We start from the raw sequence: 25,507 nt of genomic DNA, 5'->3' as shown, positions 1-25,507 counted from the left end.
ATTATTAAAGGTCACCCCTAAATTGTGAATAAGAATTAGGTACCTCCCGTTGAACAACATAATTACTTTCATTCACACATCCCACTGCAAGTAGTCTACAGGATTAATCATAATAAAGCAGACTATATCATGAATCTTTATCTGGTATCAAATAACAACCAATAGTAAACCAAACTGAATTCTGAACACAGACAAATTAGGCATTTAACAGTGTCATAATATTTCATTTATGCCTTTGCTTTCTTCCCCCGCTCCATACTTTTGCTTTCTCTCCACAACAGCAATCATCAATAATTCTAAAACTGTATACATTAAAAAGTTTGTACAGTACAACACAATTATTTTATTCATTATTTTTAAAGTCAGATGCTTCATCTACTGAAAATGATTTCTACATCATTTCTAAACCTCTCCATCTGAAATGGTTAATAAGCAGTAGTAACTGGCCAGCAATGCCCAGTTCAACCAGAAAACCTAGTTAGACAGTTTCTACTAAGGCAACAAATCAGGCTAATTATCTCCATAATCTTGTTCCACCCAATTTCTCACACTGTATTTATTTCTCAATATAAGATAACTAAAAAGTGACCTCTAGGGCCTACTCCTCCAGTTGATCTTCCTCTTCTTCTGGTCTTTATTCCATCATACAGGCTGCAGTTAGTCCCACATAATGACAAAGTATGGAGATCCATTCTCCTTTAAGCATAAACCTAGCACTGTTCAATTGGTGTACCATGGCTTTGGATTTTTGATAGATAATTTGAAAACCATCCTCATTTATGTTCTATCACATTTCATGAAGCATAAGGACGTGTCCTTCAAAAGGCTCCTTCCAGATGAGAACTTGGATACTAAAAATAACAAACCTAACTCAGAACATTTTAAAACTTGGATGAAATATTTTTTCTGATAAAAAACAAAGTTTAGAGTGTGAAATTCTAACACATTGCCAAACTTCTTATGCAGAGGTAGGAAAACATGACTTTTATTTAAGTAAAAGGCTGTTCTGCCCACAGATGTTCAATAAATGCTTTTTGGATCAACGCACAGCCCCTAAATGAGTATGAAGAAAACGGGAATACAGGAACAACGAATACACAGAGATAAGCTAGTCTTCAGAAACAGAAACACATAATCATCATATTAATTCGATTCTCAAAAGTTACTATACACCTACTATGTGCTAGGTACATGTATAATATAATATGGTACTAGTATACACAGAGCTTGGATTCCAGTATCAACTTGACCACTAATTTACTGAATCGCAATCTTTCACAGGGTCTGTTTTCTCACTTCAAAACATGAGAGATTAACTAGAGGTTCTCAAACGTTCCTTAAAATATCAAAATTCTATAACTGTATAACTCTATTAAAGGAAATGTTTCTTCTCATTCTTCCATTGTTAAGGAAATATAAACAATCTGTATAGTTAGTGAATCTAGGTTAGAAAGGTTTTCAATCAAATTTTTTAAGTGTCATTTACATGGGCCGGCAGAATAAAAATGATGAACCTAGTATGTGTTAAAAGCTTACAATATCCCAATCACGTACTAATTATAGTAAATGTGATTAACTTACGTAACCCTCATATGAACCCAAGAGACAGACCATTATCATTCGTATTGCATGGATAAGAAAACTGAGGCTAATCTTGAATTCCAACAGTAAATAAGTGACGGAGACAGAGCTCAAACCCAACCTGACTCCAGAGCCTAAGCTCATAACGACTAACCAATACAAGCATCTTACCACAATCTCAGCCAGGGCACATTGTGTGTTACACTGAGACAGGGGGCACTATATGACATAAGGAATTTAGACTACACAGAGTAAACAATCATATTTGGGGGCAACAAAATGTGATAAAAATAATGTTTAAGGCTATCCAAGTAGCCACCTATACGACAGATGAGACAAAAAAGACTAACAAGATTTCCAGCTAAAATATATGGCAACAAGAATTATTTATCTATATATAAGGTAAGAAGAAAATGTGACAGTCAACACAGAAGAGATAAGACCAAGAAATAATGCAAAGAAAAACTGCAGGTCACATGCAATATTCTAACTACATCTTTTAACAATTAGAACTTTACATAATCATGAGAACAATCATCATTCACTTTTATTGTGGGGCTTTTTTTGGTAAGATTTTAAGTAATCTCTGCATCCAACATGGGTCTCGAAGTCACAACCCCGAGATCAAGAGTCACACGCTCTTCCAACTGAGCCAGCCAGGTGCCCCCATCGTTCACTTTTCAATAAAATCTAGAATTTAAAAATAATAAGCAGGACTTGAAGAAATTTTAATTCTATCATATTATAAAAGACTGGGGATTTTTTTCCAAACTCTCCTAACCAAAAACAAGCAAAACACTGCATTTGCAATTGGAAGATACCATATCTCATCTAATTTAAGTTTTCAAACAAGGTAAGAAGCCATGAAAGAAATAATATACTCTATCTGAGAGAATGTTGAGAAACCTAAAAGGAGGAAAAGACAAGTATGAACAAAACAAAATGTGAGGGGAAAAACGTATTCTGTAACTAAACAAAAAGTATTTAAATCATAGCCTTCTGAGTCCCAGAAAAGACATTTAGGTGAAGCCCTAGAGGGAAATTATCAAGAGAACTATTTCAGAGTAACAGGTGTAACCTACTCAAGGTTACAGAAGCTCTGTAATGGAACAGAAAGCAAGTAATGGAACCCAACTCAAAAGTCAGATGCCAAAGTCCACGCGATGTTGCAGAGTACTGATAATGACACACACTATCTGATAATTTGAAAATGATGTTCTTGGAAATAGGAGAATCCTAAGAGTATAACATCACATAAAATTTTAGGAATCTTCTTGTCCAACTCTCCATTATATGAGGTTTTACTGTACCCCCTTAAATGATGGTCTCCCAGGCTCTGCTCAAACTCTTCTAAGACTTTACAATCTAATCTTAAAGCGATCTTCCTTACACAAAAGCTCTATGAATCAAAACTTTCCTTTAACTCCACCCAATCGTTCTGAAATTGTGTCCCATTGGTGTTCCACAGAGTCTATTCTTTAAATGTGTTGAGAGGGTTCTCTTCCCTCAACTGGCTTGGTTTCTAGACCCCATCCTACCCTGATCACTGTTCTCTGGAGCCCTTAAGCAGTCCACTGTTTCTGTGTACACTCTGAAGTCATTGAAACTTTCCAGATAATGGCCTAATCTTGAATACAGCAGTGTTACTACCTCTCTTATTTTGAACACAGTATTTCTACCAACGTAACCTAATAAGGCATTTGCTTTGTAAGCTGACTGGTTTGTTTTATCTGGGCAAGGGGAAGGATGTGGTGTTATGTTTTTGTTTCAGCAGTGAGGGGAACTTGCATCTACATCAAATTGTTGTTTCGTACTAAGCTTGAAGTTAAGCGAAACGTTTATTCAATTTTTTTCATAGGAACTGCTTTTAGGCTAAACCTTCTTATGTTTTAAAACAAAATTTTTAAATTTAAAATTATAACTTTATATCAGGTGCTATTAAACTTCATTTTTTTTCCCAGTTCATCATTCTAGCCTTTCAAAACCCTTCTGAGGAAATGCACTCTTCACCCTCTATTGCAGTACATACATGGTGTTAAAAATTGTTGATTTTCTGGTCTCTGTCCTTCCCTAGACTTTGAGCTTTTCAAGGACAAGCACTTATCTCCATATCACCTAGGCTAAGTATAGTACATGACACTTGGTTAAGTGCCCAGGAGATGATGATGAACTAACTCCCTTTGATTCTGTCATCTAACGTATTCTTCCCAGTGCCACCTACAAAATCAGAATTTTGCCTTTTAAATATTCAAAGGTCATCTTTAAAACTTGGGATATAACAGGATCAAGTACAGAGCCCTGTGGCACATCCTAAGAGAGTCCCCTTCAGATAACAATAAGGTTACAGGGGCGCCTGGGTGGCGCAGTCGGTTAAGCGTCCGACTTCAGCCAGGTCACGATCTCGCGGTCCGTGAGTTCGAGCCCCGCATCAGGCTCTGGGCTGATGGCTCAGAGCCTGGAGCCTGTTTCTGATTCTGTGTCTCCCTCTCTCTCTGCCCCTCCCCCGTTCATGCTCTGTCTCTCTCTGTCCCAAAAATAAATAAACGTTGAAAAAAAAAAAAAAACAATAAGGTTACAAACAACATTGCTCAACTACTTAGGATGCAGGTGACTATTTTTCCCCAGGATACCCCAATCTTAAGGTTATTATTCAAAACACCTTGTCCTTAATTATTTAACTACTTAATTAAGGTTATCTTTCAGTCTTGATTTACAGACTTGCTTTTCAGAGAAAAATAAGCTTAGAAAAAGATGTACACAAATGTTCTAAAAGCCTGGGAATGAGGCGCCTGGCTGGCTCAGTCAGAAGAGGTTCTTGATCTTGGGGTCATGAGTTAAAGCCCCACATTGGGTGTAGAGATTACTTAAATAAATAAATAAACTAACTTTAAAAAACAATAAAAAATAAAAGCCCTAGTAATGATTTCTCAAAAACTACAGAAAAATATTAAAAAGAAAAAATATAGGGGCGCCTGGGTGGCTCAGTTGGTTGAACGTCCAACTTCGGCTCAGGTCACAATCTCAAGGTTCAGGAGTTCAAGCCCCACATCAGACTTGCTGCTGTCAGCGCAGAGGTGGCTTCCAGATCCTCTGACCCCTCTCTCTACCCCTCCCCGCTTGTACTCTCTCAAAAATAAATTTAAAAAAATTTAAAAAAATATGTTGCAGAAAAATGTTGTTCAGGTCTTACAATCACAGCCTGCCTAAGTGTTTTTAAAAATCCCATCAGGGGTGCCTGGCTGGCTCACTCAGTGGAGTGTGTGACTCTTGATCTCTGGGTTGTAAATTCAAGCCCCACATTGACTATAGAGATTAATTTAAAATTTTTTTAGAAAATCCCATCAGAAACCTATAACAACCCTTCCTTTTCCACACAAAACACTTTCACCTGATTATTTCTTTGGTTATAGATAAGAGAAACAACTTCACAACAATAGAGTTAACAATAAAATTGCTACTTATTGCAAAACTTACACAGGTCATTCTTCAGAACAGATTATGATTAATATTTATATGCAGAAGTTTTATAGTAGCGAAATCAAGTTAAAGAAACTGCTCATATTCTCTTTCAAGAAATTCCATTAGTGTACATAAAAATACATTTCAAGGTGAGGACCATGGGAAAACACTACACACTTCCTGAAATTTACTAAAGAGAAGAAAGATGAACTACTCCTAAATCTCTGACGTTAAAAACTCTTAACAGTACCCGTTTTAACATATCCAGAATACAACAACGACAACAACAACAAACGTTCAAGTTACTGCCAAGGAAGGAGTAATTTTTTTAAGTACAAAAATAGGAGGAAAAAGGGGCACGTGGGTGGCTCAGTCGGTTGAGCGTCCAACTTCGGCTCAGGTCATGATCTCACAGTCCGTGAGTTCGAGCCCCGCATCGGGCTCTGTGCTGACAGCTCAGAGCCTGGAGCCTGCTTCAGATTCTGTGTCTCCCTCTCTCTCTGCCCCTCCCCAACTCATGCTCTGTCTGTCTGTCTGTCTGTCTGTCTCTCTCTCTCTCTCAAATAAATAAACATTAAAAAAAAAAAAAAAAGAACTTTAAGGGGTGCCTGTGTAGCTCAGTCAAGCATCCAACTCTTGACTTTGGCTTGGGTCATGATCTCACAGTCCTGAGATTGAACCCCATGGCGGGCTCCAAGGCTGGGTATGGACACTGCTTAATATCCTCTCTCTCCCTCTCCCTCTGCCCCTCCCCTGCTCATGCGCTCTCTCAAAAAAATCAATAAATCAATAAATCAATAAATCAATCAATAAATAAATTTTTAAATCAAGCTTCAATTTAAATAACAGGATACTCTAAATCAGCATTTTCTAAACTAGGCTCATAGTATTAATAGATATTCAGAGAAATAGGGTTCTATGGCAAAACAAGTTCAAGAAATTCAAGATTCTGTAATTCTCCATCATGCCCTCCTTTCTCAAGTCATATTTGAACACATAAAAGGTCCCAAGAAGGCCAGCAGAAATGTTAACGTTGCATCTAACATTCTGCAAATTTACTTATCCACAAAGCCTTCTTTATTATTATATATTAATCTATTATCATCTCATTTCTTAGCACTTCACAAAAGAAGATTCTAGAATAAATTATAAGACCTTCAAATTTTCCAGGAGTTCCCTTTTATGCCTGTTGCTCTCACAAAATTATTAAAAGCATCCCCTTCCACCCTTAAAAGTGCCCCAGTATGGATGATAAATTATATGGTCATGGTAGTATTAATACTCTAAAACTAAACATGAATTATAAAACATGTGAACTACCTTTACCAAATGTCAAATCAATATGGTCATGTTACTGCATGCAGTTAAAATGTTACGTAGATGATGACTGATCTCTAATCCTTTTCCCAAACTTCTTCAGGAATTCTGTGCTAGCAATCTTACATATACTTTCAAAATACTCTGGACTAATGAACTCTTGCTAACTGAACTCACAAACCAACAGATTTAGACAGCAAACAATATCTCAACTGCACAGTTTTAAAGAGTCCATTATATCAAATTCTAAGGAAAAAAAATTCTTTTTTCTTATTTTTTTAAGTTATTTGTTTTGAGAGAGAGAGAGAGAGAGATCAAGCAGGGAAGGGGCAGAGAGAGGGGGAGAGAGAGAATCCCACACAGTCTCCATGCTGTCAGCACAGAGCCCAATGCGGGGCTCAATCCCACAAACCATAAGATCATGACTTGAGCCAAGATCAAAGAGTCAGACGCTTAAGCGACTGAGCCACCCAAGCATCACAGAAAAGAAAAATTTCTAAAAACATTAATGCAGTCCATAAAAGAGGTGTAAAGTTTTAAAAGATATTTGTAAAAACTATTCCAGGTCTTAACTCTGAGAATTCCTCTGTAATCTTGACTCTCTTTTCACTCAGACCAGTCTTCCTCGGTGACCTCATCCATCTCATGACTTTAAAATGCCATCTCTAATTCAGTAATTCCCAAATCCACTTCTGCTGAACACCTTTATGACCCACAAGCACTCAACTCAACATGTCCAAACCTAATACATCAAATTTCTGTCAAACTTTCCATCCACCTAACCAGCTGTACAAGCCAGAAACTTCCTCAACACATTCTCCTTCACTCATGTCTATTTACCAAGTCATTTCAAATCCTACCACCTTAAAATGTCTAAGTCCTTATTATCAATTTAATTCAGACTACCATGATCTCTTCCTAGATGTCTACAAAAGACTCAGCTGTTCTGTCTCCAATATTATACCCTCCAAATCATTCTCCACACTAGTGATCTTTCTAAAACATGTCTATCAGGTCATTCTCATGCTTAAAACTTGCAGTGATTACCCACTGCACTCAAGATAGGGGCCAAACTTCCTAGCATGGCCTAAATATACTTGATGATCCAGTCTCAGCCACTGCCACTAACCCCCTTAAACCAGCTCTCCATCATTCAGGATTTGTATATACATGCTGTTCTTTCAGCAAGTAATTCTTCCCCCTCTCCAACCTTTTCCTAGCTAACTTCAACTCCTTCAGGTGTCAAATTAGACATTATTACCTTTGGGATACTTTCTTCAGGCAACCCTCAACATTAGTAAATTTACCTTCCCATATGCTCCACAGTTTAACCCAACAACCCTTATACTATATGCAGAAAAATCCTGTTTACTTATCTATTCTCTATCAAACTATACGCTGTCTATACAGACTGTGTCTTGTTCCTTGTCAATAAATATATGAGTAATGATAGTGTGGCATCTGTCTTAAGTATTATGAACCATTTTGGTAATGCAAACTTATTAGAAATTATACACATTACCTCCCTAAAATAAAGACATTATATAAATCTGCCCAATGCCTAGTCAACATGTTACTGGTATCCAAACAATAAATTACTTAGTTTGGATGGTTAAAGAATGTTGGCCTTAGTCCTACAAAGAATGAGGAGATATACAAACTGTTCAAATTGTCAGGGCACCTGGGTGGCTCAGTTGGTTAAGCATCAGACTTAGGCTAAGGTCATGATCTCACAGTTCTTGAGTTTGACCCCCCCATCGGGCTCTCTGCTGTCAGTGCAGAGCCTGCTTCGGATCCTCTGTCTTCCTCTCTCTCTCTGCCCTTCCCCTGCTTGCTCATGGTCTCTCTCTCTCAAAAATAAACATTAAAAAAAATGTTCAAATTGCAGGAATTAGAGGGGGTGGGGAAGAGACGGCATATAATCAAAAAGTCAATCTGACTGAAGAGTAAGTGAATTCAAAAGGGAAATTAAGATATGAGACCAATTTAGAGGTTGTTGATAAACACCAATATGATACTATGAAAGCGAAATAATAAGGGTGGTAGTTGGGAAGGAAAGAAAGGCATAAATAACATTAAGAAAGATGTGACAGGACCTGGATGTGGGGAATTTTGTAGTTCAGAGGTTAGAAAAAGGGAAGCCTTCCTTGAGCACCCAAACTATGTCAGGTCTTCTTGTTAACATGTACATACAGAATTCTGTCCTTTTCCTTTATAGAACTTAGTACAGTTTCAAACTCATAATTCCAACGTGATAAGTTCTGATAGCAATCTGACCCCCAACTTCCCAGAATTTGCATTACTCTCTTACATCTGTCTCCACACATGAATCTACTGCACGTTCCATAAAACATACCTCAGTGCTTTCTCTCATTACCTTTGTTCATGCTGTTCCCTCTGCTTGAAATAACCCCCCTGTGATCACCAACTATCAAAAGTCTTCTAAGGCCCAGTTTGAAATAGGCTTAGGCACAAGTGACCTCTTCCTCTTATGAATCCATTGTTAACTATTCATACAGTTACTCTTTTATATTGCTTTCCATTACAGTTTTTCTAGACATTTCTCTCCCCCACATGAACGAGGCAAACTCCATGAGGTCAGGTATGGGGGGAAGGGAGCAGAGGTAGATGTGGAGAACAAAAGGAAATTCTAAGCATAAAAACAGTAGAAGTGTACCAATGAAAATCAGAGGACCAATGAAAATAAGTCTTAAGAAACATCCACTCGAGGGCACCTGAGTGGCTCAGTCAGTTAAGTGTCCAAGTCTTGATTTCAGCTCAGGTCATAATCTCATGGTTTGTGAGATTGAGCCCCGCTCTGGGCTCTATGCTGACAGCATGGAGCCTGCTTGGGATTTTCGCTCTCTCTCTCTCTCTGCCCCTCTCTTGATCTCTCTCTCTCTCTTAAAATAAATAAATAAATAAGAAAGAAAGATCAATCCACTCCCTCTCCCAAAGGATTCTTTTTTTTTTTAATGTTTATTTTTGAAGAAAAGAGAGACAGAGTTTGAGCAGGTGAGGGGCAGAGAGAGAGGGAGACACAGAATCCAAAACAGGCTCCAGGCTCTGAGCTGTCAGCACAGAGCCCAACTTGGGGCTCGAACTCACAAACCGTGAGATCATGACCTGAGCTGAAGTCAGACACTTAATCTGAGCCACCCAGGCACGCCTCCCGAAGGATATCTTATACTGGGTTCTACAGACTCCTGTAGAGTCTTCTACTTCCCTTCTAATCCTCATACTACTTATTGGTGATAATACTTCCAGAAAATCACTACCCAAAAGAAATATAATATAAGCTCCAAATTCAAGCTACACATGTAATTTTAAATTTTCTGCAAACTATACTTTTAAAAAGTAAAAGAAACAGGTAACATTAATATTTTACTTAATCCAAAATACCCAAAATATTATCATTCCAACATATAATCAACTTAAAAAATATTACTGACCTTTTTTCCATCCCCCTTTTCACACTATGTCTTCAAAATCCATTGTATATTTGCACCTCCAGCACATCTCGATTTGGACCAGCCACATTTCAAATGCTCAATAGCCACATATGACTAGTGGCAACAGTTATGGACAGTGCAGCTCTAGAACAATATCCCTGTCAATCACTGAAGGTTTTAGCACCTGCCTCAACTATCCAGACTCCAACCCAATACCCTCAGCTGTGTTTCTTAACTTTCTATCATTACTCTCCACCCTCAGCCACTCACTCCGGTGGCCACACCTTGGACCTTTCTACCAGAACTTATACCACCTCCAAAATCACTAATTCAAACACTAAATCCTCCAACTACCACCTCCTATTCTTACTTAAGTACCTTTGCTGCAACAATTCAACATCATAAATATCTCCAATTCACTGATGTTAATCACTGTCTGTCCATACACCCTCTTCAGGTCCAGCTTAGAAAGATTCCATTGATCCATCATTAAACTTTCCTTTGCAAAATTCCCTTCCCCCTCTATTGCTGGCACACTCAACTGGTTCCAACTTTACAACTCAGGCAGACAGAAGAATCCATGCACACAGGCAAACAGATGTTACTATACATCTATAATCCTCAATTGCAATGGGCACAGGCATCCCACTAAATTTTCCAGTAAGCCAGCAATCAAACTTCCAATGGTAATTATGTCAATCTTTTCCTTTTTCCTCCCATATCTCCTTTCTCCAAAAACTACCTTTAATAAGTATACCTTAAACAAATAACTATTCAACTTTCTATAACAAGGCATTCAACTGTTATGTTAGTCAAAAAAAAAAAAAAAACTTTCAATGGAAACCAGTTTGACAATAAATTTCGTATTACAAAAAAACAAAAACAAAAAAAACCTCCAAAATCTCAAAGCAGCATTTTTTTTGCTAATTATAAAACCATGTGTTCTTTATAAAAATTCAGATACAGAAAGGTGCGAGAGAACCAGGCTATTTTTCAAGTACTTGACTGGAATACTAGAATGTAAGTTTCACAAGGGCCAAGACTCCATCTGTTTCATTCCCAAATGACTACTGAGCATCTAACACAGTATCTGGTACATAAATCAGCCCTCATTTTTAGTGATCGAATGAGATCCTTGCTTTAAGTAACTGGGATATGAAAGGCCAAACATGAAGCAAGGAAAAGGAAAGGGAAGGGGAGAATACTTGTTTTCAAGATTTAGCACAGACTACATTTATTTAGCCCAGTAAAGGAATAATTATGTTTACTTTTTAAACATAAATGTTTAAAATGTATCAAGCAAAATAATGGAAAAAATATATGATGTGTAACGTAGACTTTAATGGTTTATGCTTCCACCAACCAAAAAGATAAGACTTTTCTCACCACTTCAACTCAACTTCCTCATGGATTACAGCATGACACATATAAATCTAAGCACTTTCCAAGACTTAACCAAATGTTGATCACTGTGGCAATTAAGTCCCTTTGTCTTCCCCAAACACCTTTAGGCATAATTGCCAGGTTCTAGGGGCACATGTATTTACCACAGTTCTGCGTGTTTTCAAAATGAGGTCTCCAAACCTTCCCCCTCCACCTCCACCTATTGAATCCTCCTCTTCAAAGAACGCTGTATCAAATTTGGAAATTTATAAGACTATGATATAATTAGATGGTTTAACCAGAAGCAACAACTTAAAAACAACCTTACAAGTAAATAATATACATAACTAATATTTCACTGCCATTTTTTTTAAAGCAAACTATTAATACAAATTACCTAAAAGGAACTACAGAGGAGAAAGGATGAGGATACACCAAAAAAGGCTTCAAAGTTTTGGAATACTCTATTAAGTGTGATGTTTTATTAGTCCTCTATAAGTTATGCATTCCTCTACAAAATTATACATATTATTTTGTATACACATTTTTTAAAGCAACCTACCTTTTAGGAAAGAACACAATTTCTATTATCACTCATAAATCTTAATTCAACATTGGCAACTATTTAAGAATGGTTATCATATATATATGGTTCATATTATGAGCTTCACAAAGTTTACAATGTCCACCAGTTAAATACAAACTGACAGGGGCGCCTGGGTGGCGCAGTCGGTTAAGCGTCCGACTTCAGCTCAGGTCACGATCTCGCGGTCCGGGAGTTCGAGCCCCGCGTCGGGCTCTGGGCTGATGGCTCAGAGCCCGGAGCCTGTTTCCGATTCTGTGTCTCCCTCTCCCTCTGCCCCTCCCCCGTTCATGCTCTGTCTCTCTCTGTCCCAAAAATAAATAAACGTTGAAAAAAAAAATTAAAAAAAAAAAAAAACTGACCATACACAAACAGCTATCACATTCCCTCCCTAAAAAGAAACAAAATGACAGTAAAGGAAGAAAAAAGAAAAATTAAGTCACAAGCGCAAAGAGCAAAAGACAATGTTCAACTGGTTTAAAACAAAACAATAAAATAAAATAAAAGCACAGATCCAGTCCTCTGACAAGAGAAAACAGAAAATGAAAGGGAGAAAATTACTAAAGGATTTATACAAGACAATTTCCTAGAAGTAAAAGGGATGTGTCTCCAGACTGTGCCATCAAGCACCTTAGCACAATGACTGAAAAACACCCATCCAAGGCATTTCATCATGAAGTTTGGCCACACCAGGAATAAAGATCCTAAAACCTCCAGACAGGTCATATAAAGGTTCAAAAATAAAATGGCACTTTGTACCATGTATAATGTGAAAATAACCTTTACTTTATGTTATGGAAGGCAAGGATATACAATAGAAAATGTCTGTTTTAACAGTTCGAAATTCTACCACACTTCAAATTGTCTAGTTTCATTCAAGGGATAAAACTAGCCATTAGAGGAAATTTTCTGAAAAGCTAAGATCTGTCAAAGATTTAACAGTAAACTAACTTTCAATAGGATCATTACTTAACTTAAAAGTCCTTTGCTACTAATAGATTTTGGTTAATTTAGCTTGGCAAAATACTAACCTGAAATGAATGATCTTTTTTTTTTTTTTGAGGGGGAGAGAGAGAGCATGTGTGCACACCTGGGGGGAGGGGGGGAGAGGGAGAGAAAGAGAGAGAGAGAGAGAGAGAGAGAGAGACAGAGACAGAGACAGAGAGGGAGAGAATCCTAAGCAGGCTCCACGCCCAGCCCAGAGCCTGACATAGGGTTCAATCTCAAGACAGTGAGATCATTGACCTGAGCCAAAATCAAGATGCTTAACCAATTGAGCCACCCAGGCACCTGGAATTATCCTTTTTTAAAACCATGGGGCCGGCAGGACGGGAGGTAGGCAGCGGGCAGGCAGCTGGACAGGAGTGATACAACAATTTCAGAATAAAAGACTATAGTACGTTTTCCAAAAGAGTTAGGTTATGGTAACTAATTTTTTTTTTTTTTTTTTTTTTACTTATCTATAGTATTCTCATGTGAAAGTTGAGGAGAAACAATTTTAAATAACTCAAAAACGTAGAGATTCAAAGTTAAGTAAAACATACAGATCAGCCATGCATGGCTCTATTACTGCTCTCAAGCAGATAATTTTGATGCAAGATAATATGTCTCTACCTCTCCACCAGACTGAATTCTTTTCCATCAGTAATTGTTCTAATGATCTCTGTATAATGATGACTAGCACAATACCATGCACACAGAATACACCTGAGTATTTAATCAATACATAAATGACTATCTAAAAAGGCCTAACTATATAAAAAGTAAAACAAATTCTCTTCAAAATCCATGTTTTTAATGAGCTATGAAAGACTACAAAAGGGAAAACATTGCAGGATCAACTAATTTGTAAATCAAGTGAAAAAAAATTATTTCTGTATTCATTCATAAGATATTACTTCAATCAAATTCCCTAAACCAGGGCACCTGGCTGGTTCAATCGGTAGAGCACGCAACTCTTGATCTCAGGATTATAAGTCTGAGTCCCACATTGGGTGTAGAGATTACTTAAAAATAAAATCTTAAAAAAAAAAAAATACCTCAAACCCATAGCTAATTAATAAGAGCTTAACTATTTGCACGTCACACCAATATCACTTTTTCCCTTGATTAACTTTATGTGCAGAATTACATTTGATGGAGGACAAACTCCCTGAATCCCAACAGCATTCACAGTATCCTCACCACGCCAACCCCACCCCCACCATACAAATACAAACATCACCCTCAGAACCCTCAGAACTTCAAATAGATTATGTACTTATGATGACAAGACATTTGAACATCAAAAAATGAGCCACTTTTACTAAAGCTACAGATAAAACTTGAATATGTTTGCAAAACAAAATGTTTAGTATCACCCTCCATACTCAACAGAATCACCTGTTAAGATCAGCAGATTCCAGAAAATACCTCAGTACAGTATGAAGTGTTTACCTACAAGAAAATATCTTCTAAACAATTATCAATCAACCCATTAAACAGCAAAGCTGAACTTAACCAAACTATTCAAGAGTTACAGCACATTTTCATATGCAAATAATGCTGCTAATTACAAATGAGTGTTATCTGATATCCTTTCTATTGGGCATAGCAGGTTTGCCACTTGGAAAAACTCTGGGGCTCCTGGGTGGCTCAGTCGGTTAAGCATTCGACTTTGGCTCAGGTCATGATCTCGTGGTTCTGTTAGTTTAAGTCCCACATTGGGATCTCTGTTGTCAGCACAGAGCCTGCTTTGGATCCTCTGTCTCCCTCTCTCTGCCCTTCCCCTGACCACGCATGCATGATCTTGCTCTCTGTTTCTCTCTCAAAACGAAATAAACATTAGACAAATTTAATTAAAATATTTTTTAAAAATAGTCTGGAATTAAGAGTTATTAACTTTAACTGTTTCCCCCTTCTTATTAGTCTAAACTATTCCTGGGATTACAATTTAAATTTAGGAGTGAAAAATAATGGCAATCCTAAAATTCATATTACTGTCCCTGAATTGAATAATTAGTATTCAATTACACAAAGAAAGGCACACTTTAAAAAAAAAAAAAAAAAAAAACTTTCACCTTTAAGATGTCACCTGATTTTGAAATCACAGATTGGAATAACTTTTGTACAAAAGTCTTCATTTTCCAGGGGTGCCTGGGTGACTCAGTCTGTTGAGCATCTGACTTCCGCTCAGGTCATGATCTCGTGGTTCATGAGTTCAAGCCCCATGATGGGCTTTGTGCTGACAGCTCAGAGCCTGGAGCCTGCTTCAAAATCTGTGTCATGCTCGCTCGCTCGCTCTCTCTCTCTCTCTCTCTCTCTCCCTGCCCCTCCCCCGTTCGCGGTCTGCCTCCCTCTCTCTCTCAGAAATAAATAAACATTAAAAAAAAAATTTTTTTAATCTTCATCTTCCAGTCTTACCTTGACACCCTGGGGAAAGACACTTGAGGAATACAGAGGCTGAAGCTTTTCAAATACAACTCTAAAGAAGGTAGAAAGAAACTAGAAAAGCATTCTGAGTTTTATAATCTCTAGGTTCCACTTCAATCCCACAAGAGGGAAAGGAAGAAAATGAAATAGGTCGAATGCAAACCAATCATCTTAGATACCTGGTAAGAGCTAAGAAGATCTGCCAAAGAGGAGATTATTGGCTAAAATAGGTTAGGAGACATCTGTATGGATTTTTCATTTATCCAAGACATTTCTATCCTCTACAACAGAAAAAAGCCAATCAAGGGTTGAGACATAACCTTGAGAAAATAAAAAGTTACACAATTCCCTCTTTATTACTGACTTAAAACACTTGAGAGCAGAGTCATTCAATGCAATGCATTAGTATTTTTACTACAGAAATGCAAGATACAATTCAACAGTTTCTGCTTGCAAACTTGCCTTGTAAATGGGATCACTATTATCTATAAACAAGCTATTTTTTCTTTTAAATAATAAAAAAAAATACCACGGGTGAGAAGGTGAAAGGGCTAGTCTCATTTTAAGCTACAGACTCTTGCACTGTGACTCTTATACAAACAGTGTTCAGGTTCTCCAAGATTTTGCTCTCTGGACTCCTTTACAGTCTAGAAAATGGAGGACGCCCAAAATCTTTGTTGATTAAATCTATTCATATTTACTGTATTAGAAATTAAAACAAATTTTTAAAAGATTTATAATTTAAAAATAATAAATTCACAGGGTGCCTGGGTGGCTCAGTCCATTAAGTGTCCAACTGATCTCGCAATCCGTGAGTTTGAGCCCCGCGTTGGGCTCTGTGCTAACAGCTCAGAGCCTGGAGCCTGCTTCAGATTCTGGGTCTCCCTCTCTTTCTGCTCCTCCCCCATTCATGCTCTATCTCTCAAAAATAAAAAAAAAATAATAAATTCACTATTTATTAACATAAATCACATGTAAATTTTAAGAACTATATTCCAAGACAAAAATATATTAACAAGAAAACTGTCATTGTTTTACATTTTTACACACCTCTTTAATACAAACCTCTGGCTTAATAAAGACAGCCTGATTCTCATATCCACTTTTGCATTTAATCTGCTGCATGAGGTTGTTTTGACTAAAGTACATGAAGAAAATTCAGCCTCACACAGGTATGTAGTTGGAAAAAGATATTTCAATAGCCTTTTCAAGTAACTATGGATACTCTTTGATCCTTCACCAAAACTCAGCAAGTGGCAGTTTCTTAAAGGCTGTTGGAATATGGAATCTGAAACCGGATCACAGAATACTTCCTACTCTGATTTACTGAAATCCATTGGTCTATCTTCCATTTCCAATGGATCTTTTTACCCATGCATGATTTTGTAATCCCATGCATTATTTAGAAATCATTGCTTCATTGAGTTACGCAGCTCTTCCAAATGTCAACACTTCCACTACACAACTTCAATGTATCACATTCATTAGTACCACCAGTGATCTTATCAAAAAGTACTGGGAACCTATCAAACACAGTAGCAAATACAAGTCTCCCAAAATTCTATTTTCCCTGGAAAGCTTGAATTTTATCATCAGCAACAAATATTGTCAATTGTTCTCTTGCACAGAAACAGTTCAATATCCAAGTCTGTATAACCACACTTTGTCAGCCATTTTTTCAAGTAAAAACGGTATTCCATTAAAAAAGCAGCTAGGTTCAGCCTGTTAACTCAAACAACTGAACAACACCTTTTCTTTCAGTTAACCATAGGGTTTGGTACTCAGTAAAAGTGCTTTTACAGGCACTTACCATTTCATCACACAACGTGTATCTTAAAATGTACTCAAGGACTGAGACATAATCAATCAATACATTTGGGGGGGAGGATTTATTTAGGACACTAAGTGTAACTGGCATTTATTTTTTAATTCCAAATGCATGGTCATGTGCTAAACTAGGACAGTTTAGTGCCACTGCCTTAATTCACGCTAAGCCACCAGCAGTTTTACCCACCACTGATTTTGCAAACACCTTACTACTGGTTAGAAAAATCATTTTGACCTGCAGGACCCCCAGAAAGAGCCTGGTGAACCACTAGAGGTCTGGAAAATGGACTCTGAGAACCACTGTAATAGCTAATTTATTACGTACATGACTTTAAAGAAGATTAATTTTTAAATAAATATTGTTATAACAAGAATGTTTAAAAATACACATACATGCATAGAGATATACTCAAATCACTGATAGCCTGCTACCTCACAGTGGGAACCCAAACATAATGAATGACAGAATGTGGTACATACTTCTTGAATAAATAACAAATGATTGCCAAGTACCTACCATAAGCGAGGCTATAAGCTAGGTGCCTCTATATTCCCATTCTTGGGTAACTTACAGAACCCTAGAGACTAGAATGATGATTTTAATGTATGAGAAAAATGTTTATCCTGAAATCTTTCAGATCTTTTTTTAAGATTAGACCTACATGCCTGCAAGAAAAAGTCTTAAAATTCACCATAAAGCACAAGATAGCATGTTAAATTCTATTTTAAGCACTATGCCATGAAGCTAAAAACAGGCTTGCTCACATTCAGAAACCCAAATACAAAATGAACTGCTCTGGCTGTGCACTGCCCGAATCCCATAAAGAGCTTACATTCCATTTCCCCTCAAGCCAAACAACCCTTACCTGTTTTAGTTTTCATTCCTATTTTTCAGTAAAACTCCAAAGTTAATACCATACATGTTACATTTATTATGGCAACTATTTAAAAAGCAACAATATAACAAAACCATCAAAACAAGTTAAGAACTTTAAAAAAAAATTTTTTTTAATGTTTTTATTTATTTTTGAGACAGAGAGAGACAGAGCATGAACGGGGGAGGGTCAGAGAGAGGGAGACACAGAAGTGGATACAGGCTCCAGGCTCTGAGCTGTCAGCACAGAGCCCGACGCGGGGCTCGAACTCACGGACCGTGAGATCATGACCTGAGCCGAAGTCGGCCGCTTAACCGACTGAGCCACCCAGGCGCCCCAAGTTAAGAACTTTTAGACATACACATTGATAAATTCAAGAGGTAAACCTCTATAAACATACATACAAAATATGCGCGCTGTTAAAAAGAATGAGACCATCTCATTCTGGGATACGGCATGGAAAGATCTTCAATAAGTATTATTAAGAAAGAAAAAAAAAGGCAAGTCAAAGTATAGTAGGTATAGTATGATCCCATTTATGTTTTTAGAAAATATATTCATGTACATGTACATTCATTTAGTAATACTTCTTAAGTTCCTTCTCTGTGCCTATTCTGTTCTGAATCCAGACATATAAACATACAAAAAATTACAAATATTATACAAGCACACACACATGCCCAAAGAAAAATGAATAAGTCAGACACAGAAGACTATATATGATTTCATTTATATGAAATGTCCAAAATACTAATCTGCTTTCTGTCTCTGTAGATTTGCCTATTTTGGACATTTCATATAAATTTACAAAGACATAAAATCTACAGAGACAAAAAGCAGATTAGCAGCTGCCTCAGGGTGAAATGAGTTGTGGGCAATGGGGGAAATAGCTGAAAGGTGTAGGATTTCTCTGGGGATAAGAAAAATATTCTAAAATGGACTATGGTGATGGTTGCACCACTTTGTGTATGTATTAAAAACCATTTAACTGTGTATCTTAAATAGATGAACTGGGGGCGCCTGGGTGGCGCAGTCGGTTAAGCGTCCGACTTCAGTCAGGTCACGATCTCGCGGTCCGTGAGTTCGAGCCCCGCGTCGGGCTCTGGGCTGATGGCTCGGAGCCTGGAGCCTGTTTCCGATTCTGTGTCTCCCTCTCTCTCTGCCCCTCCCCCGTTCATGCTCTGTCTCTCTCTGTCCCAAAAATAAATAAACGTTGAAAAAAAAATTAAAAAAAAAATAGATGAACTGTATGGTATGTGAATTATATCTCAATAAAGCTGTTATACTCCTCACTCCCAAAAAAGAATAGACACCAAAGTGATTGCCTCTGGTGGGAGAGGGGGGTTTGAAGAGAATGAAGTCCCTTAAAATTGTACTCTACTTACTTCTATACCATTACAATAAGAAATGTATTCACTTATTACATACGTAAGTTAAAGAAATATAAAAGATAAACCTGAAACAGTCCTTCAAAGATATCTATATTTTTATTATCTATATATTATCTATATAGATATCAAAGATATCTATATTATTCTGGAAATGTTATTCAAGTTCATCTACAAAGCAGCCATGAAAAAAAAAATGTGAGGTTGTGAATATTTACAATTTAGACCATCATACAGACATGTACATCAGCCCCTTTACTAATAGAAACAAATGTTGAACATAATTTGTTCATTTCACAAATATATCTTAAGCACCTGTGTCCACAGGGTAGGGATTGGGGAAAATGAAGTGGTATACAAAGTACAACACTAATCAACAAAAAGAAACAAACTACCAGCTCTGGCTTTAAGTTAAGGACTTTTGCCATAGAGTGGAGGAGACAAAACACACACAAAGTGGACGGGGATCAAACTATGTAGAAAATCCTGAATACGTGAGAGCTAAAACTTTATCCTGTTTTCAATGGAAAGCCATTGGAGTGACAGGATGAAAAGAATGTTTTGAGAAAATTGACCTGGCAACCAAAGGGGGGAAACTGAGCAGGAAAGGTTAAGAAGGAGATGAAGTTTTAAAAAACAGGAACATTGGGGCGCCTGGGTGGCTCAGTCGGTTAAGCGTCCAACTTCAGCTCAGGTCACGATCTCGTGGTCCATGAGTTCGAGCCCCACATCGGGCTCTGGGCTGATGGCTCAGAGCCTGGAGCCTGCTTCCGATTCTGTGTCTCCCTCTCTCTCTGCCCCTCCCCCGTTCATGCTCTGTCTCTCTCTGTCTCAAAAATAAATAAACATAAAAAAAAAAAAAACAGGAACATTTGCTGGGGCACCTAGGTGGCTCAGTAAGTTGAGCAACCTACTTGGGCTCAGGTCACGGTCTCATGGCATGAGTTTGAGCCCTGCATGGGGCCCACTGCTATGGGCGCAGAGCCCCTGCTTGGAATGCTCTGTCCCCCTCTATCAGTGCTCCTCCCCCGCTTACACTCTCTCTGTCAAAAATAAAATAAACATTGAAAAAAAAATGGAACATTTGCAACAATCCCGTGAGACATACTGATATTTCAGTTACCGGGTGGTATTCAAAGGGTTTAAATGTATTTTGTTTGCTTGATCTAAGGTGAAACAGAAAAGGAAAAAAAAGATAGTTTCTTCATTTTGCTGAGTTTTGGATATTCATTACAAAGAATGAAGTTTTACCAGAAAATTCTGAAGGGAGGAAGGGTTGGGGGCGGGGTGGGGGGGCTATCATTTCATGTGATACCACTTAAACTAAAAGTAAAGGGAATCAAAAGAAATGGAAGTCCCACAATTTTTAACATGGAAAGGGAAGTATAATCATATTTTGTAGTAAGAGTAGTAAAAAGTACATGACAATTATGAAATTGATAATAAAATACAACTACTTAAACTTTCTTTGTCACCTATTTTTTAAAATCCTCATGGTAAAACTTGTTACATAAATTCAAGTCTAGGTGATCAACTTTTGAGTTTGATCAATTTCACACCCTTAACTGTTCCTTCTACACTGCAGTTTTCAGATGTTGCACCATATATATATATATATAAACGTTTATTTTTGGAGAGACAGACAAAGCGTGAGTGGGGGAGGGACAGAGACAGAGGAAGACACAGAATCCCAAGCAGGGCGCCAGGGAACCTGACATGGGGCTGGAACATAAGAGTTGTGAGATCATGACCTGAGCTGAAGTCGAATGCTTAACCAACTGAGCCACCCAGGCACCCCGCATAAATTATATTCTTAACTCAACTGATATGTGCATTTATTGATTTAACCCATAAAAGTTTCTTAAAATAGAAAAATATTTCATTGACTATGTAATCTCTTTTCTATAACAGCCTCCTCAAAACAATGTTACCTACCAATATAATACTAAGGCAACACTTAAGTTTTGAGATTAAAAATGAGTAAGGCAAATTCTCATTTCCACTTTATCTATATTAATGCTCAACACTGCTTTTCCTAAAATGCCAGTTAAAAACACATGCACATCTACACAAGGCACATAAACTTCCGATATTTGATTATTGTGATACAATTTCAAAAATCAAGCACACTTGAAATAAATTATAAATGCTGTTTGATACTCTATTTCATACTTTATCAAAAGTTCTGATTGAGAAGCAATGTTTACTTATATAAGTAATATATAATATAATATATAATACTTATATAATATAGAATATATCTCTGCCATCATTTAATAATCTTAACTGATACGTTTACAGAAATAGAAACAAAACTACAATGAACAAATCAAGAATTACTTATTTCACTCACAACACTTCCATCTAATCAAAATACCATTTGCTGTGCTGCCTACAGCACAGAAAAAGTTCTGTCATATCAATGTATTTTGTTATTAAAAAAAAAAAATTTGCCAACTTTTAGATCAGGCTGTTTGTTAAGACACTGTTTAAAATAGCAAAAAGTTGGAAATAATCTTATTGTTCAATGATAAGGTACTAGCTGAATAAAATACAATGTTACCTTTCAAATGATCACATAGACCTATATTTACTAACCTAGAAAGATAGCCATGAAAATAGCAGATTACAAATAAAGAGAAGTGTGATCTCTTTTTGTGATGAATATACATACACATATGCTCACAGAGAGTCTAAATGGATAGATACCCAGATGTTAACCATGATATTTCTAAGTGCTGGGATTACAGGTGTTTATTTTTTCTGCTTACTTTTCAGCATTCTCTGAAATATTCAAAGTAAAATGACATTTGCAAGAATTAAAACATCTATGATTCCAACTAACAAACTCCAAAATCTTCCTTGCAAAAAGCCCAAGGAATATCCAAAAATACCCTGGCATAGAGCAAGAGGGAAAGTATTAGCAACAACATAACTAAAATTCTTTGTGAGCAAGGCACCCTAGACGTCTCCAGGACTGACATGGCACCTTTACAACAGCCTATAGAGTACAGGGCTTGAAATCATAAGACTTAGGTTCAAGTCCCTGCCACTTTTATTTGTATGACCTTGGGCTAGTTGCTTACTCTTTCTGGTCTCACTTTATCAATAAAAGAGAGCTATTACCTGCCTTCCTACCTCAAAGAACGGTTAGAAAGATCAGATGAGATAATGTGATACATTATTAACTGGAAAGTACCATATAAAAATAATTCATCCAAATATTAAAAAAAAAAAAAAAAATGATGCGTAACACCAGAGCAAATTATTTCAAAAAACAGCACAATCAATTCTGTAATGAACCAGGGGTCTTGTTTTAAAAGGCTACAATCATCATAAACAGCCAATTTTTCAGAAACCCTAACACTTCTTCCCAGTTCCCACTACAACCATGAGCCATTTAATTTCCTTCTCCCTAGTTACCACCTAGAAAGGGTACAAATTACACTGAACTCAAAAAGCTTCAGCAAGAACCCTGGAGCAACATGTTGATGGAGTTCACCAGGAGAAACCCAAGGTTAATCAGCTATGGACTCACCACTAAGCACTATTACAATTCACAGTGGTTACAAGAGACTCTTTGAAAAGAAAGACAATACAATGACCCAGGAGAAAACTGTGGATGAAAAAGCAGTATTTCAAAACAATTATATGAAATCCTTAAAAACTAAAGTGTTTTATAAATTGTTTTTAAATACTGTTCATAAAAATGGTGACTTAAAACAAAAGTCATCTAAATGTGGCACGTGACACAAAACCAAGTTAGGGAGATTCAAATCAAATCCATGAATAAATTGTCAGATTTATGTGCTTCTATCTGAAAGAGAGGCAGACAATTCACACCACAAAGATCAAAATCAAGTGGCTATTTCTTGAAAATAAAGAGGCAGACTTTGACAACAGAATTTACTGACAGGCTTATAGATACTTTAAAAACAACGTTTTAAAAAGATGGCTTCAGGGCGCTTGGGTGGCTCAATCTGCCGACTCGGTGAGTTTGGCTCAGGTCACAATCCCAAGGCTGTGGGATCGAGCTCCGCGACAGGCACTATGCTGAGCATGGGGCCTGCTTGGGATTCTCTCCCCACCCCCTCCACCGCCCCTCTCCCCTCTCTCTAAAAGAAAATAAAATAAATATTAAAATAAATAATAAAAGAATGGCTTCTCTTCCCATTGAATTCCATTATCTTACTCCACTAAAATGAACTTCTTCCTTTCCACTGTTCCTCCTGTGAGTTAAAATGGCAATGTAAATTGATTTGAGTTTTAGTGCAAAAAAATTGTAATTAAGAAGTACTCTAAGAGAAACTACATGAAGCTGTCAGATTATTAACTTCCAAGATCATCTGGCCATCACACCCTCCTTCTTTTTAAGTTCCCAAAGATAATAAAATGCTCACTCTACATTCTTACAAATGTCATTTACGGGTATTCCCCTGATGAAAAATTAAACTTTTCATAAACAAATGTGCACAGAGAATTCTTTTTGATATGTATGACTCATCTGATCTTTGTAGATTTGTTATAGATTTAAAAGGACTCACTAAAATGGGCCATGAGGAAAATAATCTTGAATACAATCCACAGCAAAATGAAATGTGGGTTGTGAATTAAGATAACAAAAAAGTCACGGTATTTACTCAAAGCCTCATAGTTGGAAATCCATTGTAAGTACTGTATTTTCACCTAAAACTCTGAGAAAAAATCTGGCTTTTTCTTAAATCTTATTCTGACTTTTCCTATCTTATTAGGAATAAATGCTATTTACATCCAAAACAAAAAACAAAAACCCATCAGAAAATATAATTTCCGAGAGGAGTATCTTCCAAAGCTTACTGCACAGAAAATTATATACACACATTCTCAAATAACTATGGTAGGCATTCCTAAGATCATCTACCTAAAAAAAAAAAAAAAAAAAAAGAACAGCAAATCCAACCACAATCAAGTACTAAAATTTTTAACACAGCTATCACCAGCTAAGCAATTTATCACAGCTTCTCAAAGTATTGGGCACACACAGTGACAAACCAGTATGTCAAAACAGTTATTATAATTTGAAAAAAAAACTGTGCTACAGGAACACAAGACGAGTTTTTCCTCTGGAAAAAAAATTCAAGTAGATTTTTGAAAGAGCAAAAAGGGAGACCAATTTTAGAAAAATAATGTTTCCCCCCAGTGTTTAGCATTTATCTGATACAGCCTCATTTTTGCAAAGAGAAACTTTACCTAACAAGACTCACACCAGGGATCTGATCTATCCCCAAAGGCACTTTCTTAAAATGAGAAAGAACAAAGGAGGAAATCTCCCAGCATGTGCTTTCCATACCAGTTTCTTTGGACAGCATCAAGAGTGACAATATAGCCAGCCCAAGCTTTTCAGCTTTATTCTGTGGCCCGTGTACAACAGAACTGATTAGCTATCACTCAAAAGGATTCCAAACAAAATAAATATTAGAAGGTAAAGATCATAGCAACATAGTGACTACATAGCAAGAGTAAAACTACAGAAGACATGTATCTTATTAAACTTGTGTACTTTTCATTTCAAGAGTTAATGACCTCAGAATATTCAAATTCCTGAGGCTTTTTCATTTCAGTCAATAGTTTGAAACTGGATTAAAAAAAAAAAAACGAAACCAACCACTCCAAATCTGCTCTCCCTTAAATTAATTTGTAATTAGAAGTCAATTTAAAAAGAGTGACATTCAAAGCCAGTGCCTTACTTAATACACAAATTTTGGAATGTTAACATTGCAAAATTACTGGGGAAACCGATCTTTCAGCGAAGCTTTCCAGAGAAAAACTCTCCAGAAACAAACCTGGCGCTTGGCTGTTCTAGAAGCTGTCGTTTCAGTATAACAGAGAAAATAAATTTTAAATAATTTTTATTAATTATGGTAAGGCCCCCCACACCCCCCCCCCCCCCCCCCCGCCAAAGATTTACAAGTGTGTATCCCCATCTCCACTCTGACAGAGATGTCAGTTCTCTGGGTCAAGATAAAACCAGCTGCTTGGCTCACACACAGGAAGCCACAGACAGGGGAATATCGCGTTCAGAGCCTCGAAATAATACGCGTTAGTTAAAACTGCCTGCTACTAAACCAAAATTATTCAAGCGGAGCCCCATTTGTCACAATCCAATCATAAGGGTTCCACCCGCCCTCCCCCAACGGCTTGTGTAGTGGTGGGTATATCTGCTTCGGTAAAGAAGCCATCATCAGGTAAAGA

At 37.1% G+C, this 25,507-nt stretch overlaps 1 protein-coding gene across 7 annotated transcripts in view; it reads right to left on the bottom strand.

The window, feature by feature from the left end:
- PIAS1 (protein inhibitor of activated STAT 1) overlaps nucleotides 1–25,507 on the bottom strand; it is a 137,263-nt gene that overhangs the window by 99,791 nt on the left and 11,965 nt on the right. The gene's annotated exons all lie outside the window — the stretch shown is intronic.

This window comes from Herpailurus yagouaroundi, unplaced genomic scaffold (genome assembly GCF_014898765.1).
Source record: "Herpailurus yagouaroundi ecotype Mexico unplaced genomic scaffold, PumYag 184, whole genome shotgun sequence".
Taxonomy (NCBI): domain Eukaryota; kingdom Metazoa; phylum Chordata; class Mammalia; order Carnivora; family Felidae; genus Herpailurus; species Herpailurus yagouaroundi.
The sequence above is the reverse complement of the archived record's forward strand: the minus strand, read 5'-3'. Positions and strand labels throughout refer to the sequence as shown.